Source organism: Arvicanthis niloticus, chromosome X, assembly GCF_011762505.2.
Source record: "Arvicanthis niloticus isolate mArvNil1 chromosome X, mArvNil1.pat.X, whole genome shotgun sequence".
NCBI lineage: Eukaryota > Metazoa > Chordata > Mammalia > Rodentia > Muridae > Arvicanthis > Arvicanthis niloticus.
The window spans coordinates 113,450,660-113,455,798 of record NC_047679.1 but is presented as its reverse complement, the minus strand read 5'-3'; positions in this window follow the sequence as shown (position 1 = coordinate 113,455,798).

Genomic DNA, 5,139 nt, shown 5'->3' with positions numbered 1-5,139 from the left:
TAGATAGAATCACTGAAGGACTAATTAAAGGTGTAAATGGGAAGTCGGAGGACAGGCTACTTGAATACTTCATTGTTTAGAGTTCTGAGACTGAGAAGAAACTGGTAAAGAAGACAGAGAAGCAGCCTACTTGGTAGAAAGTAAACTATCCAATTAAAGGAACTATTTGTAAAGAAGAGACCATTACGTGTGCCATAAACTGCTTATAGGCAAAATAAGCTAGATTTAACAATGGGAAGTCATTGGTGCATTGCATAGAATGATTTGGTTGGAAAAGTGAGTACAAAACTAATTGGAGCCAGGTGTGGTGTTGTACAACATAAGTTCCAACACTTACAAGGCTGAGGCAAGTATATCTCGAATCTAGCCTGTGTCCAGAGCAGATAGCAAGACTGTCTCAAAAATAAAACAAAAACAGTTTAAAATGGACACATTACAGAACACTAAGGGAAGACTGAGTAGTATTAGAACAAATGAATTAGAGGTTTTCAGAGGTTTTGTGTGTTTATTTGGTTTTTATTTGGTTTGGATTCTTAGCTAAGTGAAATAGCATGTTTATGTGGTATTGGAATAAGTTTTTATTGGCTATTTTGGTTATTTACATTTCAAATGTTATACCCTTTCCCAATCCCCCCCCCCGAAATCCCCTATCTCATCTCCCCTCCCGCTGCTTCTATGAGGGTGCTCCCTCACCCACTCACCCACTCCGAATTCCCTGCCCTGGCATTCCCCCACACTGGGGCATCCAGCCTTCCCAGGACCGAGGTCCTCTCCTCCCATTGATGCCCAACAAGGCCATCCTCTGCTATGTATGCAGCTGGAGTCATGAGTCCCTCCATGTGTTCTTTCTCTTTGGTTGGTGGTTTAGTCTCTAATGAGCTCTGTGGGGTCCGGTTGGTTCATATTTTTATTCTTCCTATGGGGTTGCAAACCCCTTCAGCTCCTTCAGTCCTTCCTCTAACTCCTCTATTGGGGACCCTGTGCTCAGTCCAGTGGTTGGCTGCAAGCACACGCCTCTGTATTTGTCAGGTTCTGGCAGAGCCTCTCAGGAGACAGCTATATCAGGCTCCTGTCAGCAAGCATTTCTTGGCATCAGCGATAGTGTCTGGGTTTGGTTACTGTATATGGGATGGATCCCCAGGTGGAGCAGTCTCTGGATGGCCCCTCCTTCAGTCTCTGCTCCACACTTTGTCTCCATATTTCCTCCCGTGATTATGTTGTTCCCCCTTTAAAGAAGGATGGAAGCACCCACACTTTGGTCTTCCTTATTCTTGAGCTTCATGTGGTCTGTGAATTTGTATTGCAATAATTTTTAGACAAATGAATTATTTACCTTTTTTGGTCTGGGGGCCCTGAAGTGAGAACCAAGGGTTTCATACAAGTTAGTAAATAACTCTTAACACTAAGTTATATTCTCAGATAGTTCTTACTTTTCCTTTTAAGACAAGGTTTCATTAAGTTTCCTAGGCATTGCCTTGTGTTCCTCATGCCTTATCCTGCAAAGGATGTTATGACAGCCTGGTGTCAACTGGCCTGGCTAGAGAGTCAAATAAAAAATGAGGAGGATGTAAAAGCTGGATTGTTGGGACTGAATGGGCATGTGACAAGAATTTGTTAAAGTGCGGGTATGCTGGACCCTGAGAAATGAGAGCATAGACAGATATAGGTTGGTGAAGTGAGATTTGCCGTTTTGTTTGTTTCTGTATACTTAGTGAAATAAGATCATCAGGTTGTGAAAATGTTACCACTAGGTAGTCTAGCTGGAGTTTTCCAGACATAGTATTTAACCATGTAAAAGTGAGTGTTGTAACTAATTATATTGTAGGCACTGAGATATCAAAGAATAAGCTATTACTTGACTCTAAAAATTTCTACTTGTTTTAACCTGCATGCTGTTAATGTCCAATATTTGGGAAGCTGAGAAAGAAGAGGCACAAGCCAGCATGTGGAACATACTGTGATGCTGTCTTGAATGTTAAATAATTCCTATTTAGTGACTAGTGGGATCAATATACTGCATATTAATGAGTTTTAAAATTACTTAGACATGTACTTGTCAAAATAAAATGTTGAATGTATTCATTTTGAAGTTATTGCTTTTGAGTTCAGTATGGAATTATTATTTTGCTTTAGGGATGGGAGTGTAGGTTATAGAAATAGTGTTTACCTATAATATATGATGCCTAGAAGAACAACTAAAGTATTCTACAAAAACTCTTACTACATAAGCTTTCTTTTATATTTGTAGGATATTTTACAGCAACAACAAATGCTACTAATACAGCATAAAATAAAACAGAACCGGAGAATGAAACTAATTAGGCAGATGGATATGCATTACATACAGGTACATATCCAGAAGCATAATACCTCAGAAAATATGTGTATACTGTTTTTTGAAAGTTGATGAGACATTTTTAGTATAAAATTTTAACTGCTTTTCAGGTTGAATTGTTTCAGACAAAACTATTAAATATAGCTATAGTGTTCTACTTGTTTTATGATGATTATTCAATGTAGGAAATGGCAAATTAAGAATTTTACCTTGACATGTACTTCTCATGCATCATATTGATAGCTGGTTAACACTTAAGTCATCGTTTTCTGTTTATCTGAGATCAAGTCTATGCATTATTTCTACATTATCTTCTGTATGTGCATCCCCAGTGTTTGTTGAATAGGAAATGCTGAGTTGACATTATAGATCTTCAGTTTTTGTATTTAAATGTATTGTAGAAATATTTTCTGACATATCAGTTCTACAACTGTTACACTGTCCAAACTAACTCTAACTCTATAGGCTACTTTATAATCATTAAAGATGGCCAAGAAAGACTACACAGTTGAGGATATTTCCAGATGGAGAGTTAAGCATATTACTAAATGTTGGTCTAAATATTAAATAGTTATTTAAATTTATTTTTTATTGGATATTTTATTTACATTTCAGATGCCAACCCCTTTCCCATTTCCCCTCCCTAGAAAAGTCCTATCGCATGCTCCCTTTTCCTTTTTGCTTTTATACAATTTTTTAAAAATGTTAATCAAAGGCTTTATAAGTTTGGCAATGCTTAATCAGAAGTGTAACCCAATACCCAACCTAGATATATCAACTATCTTTCATTGGTTGAGACATGTGAACATCTGCCTCCATGCCCCCCCTTCTCTCTTTCATCACCTAGCTTCTGCTCTCCTGCTTCTCCTCCTCTCCTTACTCCTTCTCTAACTCTCAGTAATCCTCCCACCTTAGCTCTTCCTACATATCACCCTTTCTGTTAAAAGAAAACTTTTCTCTCAAAATACAATTAGAGCATAATTATGCCTATTTGTACCAGTGAGGTATAAGATAGTCCTAATACCCAGTCCATCATTCTGTTGACTAACCAGAACCTCTGTCATCTCTTCTAACTAAAACACTTAGTTCTGGACCTGGCTTTTTTCTTGGCTTTAGAATGAATGTCAGCTGGAAACCATCGACTCAAATCTTTTCTCTCAAAGTAAATAGCCAGGATTGGCTATGAGACTCTAAGTTTCCAATCCCGTCAGAAATTCAGAATGACTGAAATTATGGGAAGCACTAAGCATAGCTTCTAAACCTTAGCCAATTTATAGAGACCGCTGAACACCTGGACAGTCCCTATACTACAAAATGTTGGAGCATCTGATCTTCAGCCTTCTGGCCCAGGATCATCTGACAGACCTTAGTGGTGCAGAATTATTAAGGGCTGATTAATCTGTCTAGGCAGATATAATCAGTCAACTATTCTGCAAGTGTGTCCTTTTCTGGACAGTAATTTGTCTGTAGATGACAAGAGGCAATTCTTGCCTAGTGGCTGTCTCACCATGACTGGAGTAAATCAAAAGATGCTGAACTTCTTCCTAGAATCCAATACAGGAAGCTGTCAGGACCAGACAGGTCTCTAATCAAAATGAACATTAATACAGAAATGTTTTTAACTTCAATTCTGTGAACTTCTCATGTTTTGAAAACCAATTATTCATGTAAGGTAATCTGGAGTGTTGTCTTTTAACTCCTCTCAGGTATTTCTAAATGGGAGTTGCTATGAGGATGGGTTCCCACCATCCTCCCATTCCCGCCTCCCTGCTCTTGAAATTCCCCAACACTAGGGAATCCAAACTTTCAGGCACTAAGGCTGTCCACTTCCACTGATGCCCGGCAAGGCCACACTCAACTACCTTATTCAGGTGGAGCCATGAGTCCCTCCCTTTGTGTTCTCGGGCTGGAGATTTTAGAATGGCTACTCCAGCTTGTTTCTTAGGACCATTTGCTTGAAAAGTTGTTTCCCAGCCTTTTATTCTAAGGTAGAGTCTGTCTCTGTCACCGAGATGGGTTTTCTGTATGCAGCAAATGCTGGGTCCTGTTTATATATCCAGTCAATTAGCCTATGTCTTTTAATTGGAGAATTGAGGCCATCGATGTTAAAAGATATTAAGGAACAGTGATTGTTATTATAGGTGGAATTATCTTTGTGTGGCTATGTTCTTTTGGATTTGTTGGAAAAGGATTACTTTCTTGCTCTTCTGGGGTATAATTTCCCTTTTTGCCTTTATACACTTTTTAAATGTTAATCAAAGGCTTTATAAGTTTGGTAATGCTCAATAAGAAGTGTAACCCAATACCCAACCTAGATATATAAACTATCTTTGACTGGTTGAGACAAGTGAACATCTGCCTCCATGCCCCCCTTCTCTCTCTTTCTCTCTCTCTCATCACGTAGCTTCACCCTTCCTTAACAGTGTAATTTTACCTTACATAAATCAAAAGATCACACAGTACAGATCATTTTTTCCTTTGGTGAATTCATGTCACATTACCATTCATCCAAATAAAATATACCATGATGTTTTGAAGCTTACTAGAAATTTTCAAAATTATCTTACTGATTTCAATCTCTCTCTCTCTCTCTCTTTCTCTCTCTCTCTCTCTCTCTCTCTCTCTCTCTCTCTCCTGTCTCTCTCTCTCTCTTTTGCTTTCTTGAGACAGGGTTTCTCTGTGTAGCCCTGGGTGTCCTGGAACTCACTCTGTAGACCTGGCTGTCCTCAAACTCAGAAATCTGCTTGTCTCTGCCTACCAGGTGCTGGGATTAAAGGTATGCGCCACCACCACCTGGCTTGGGA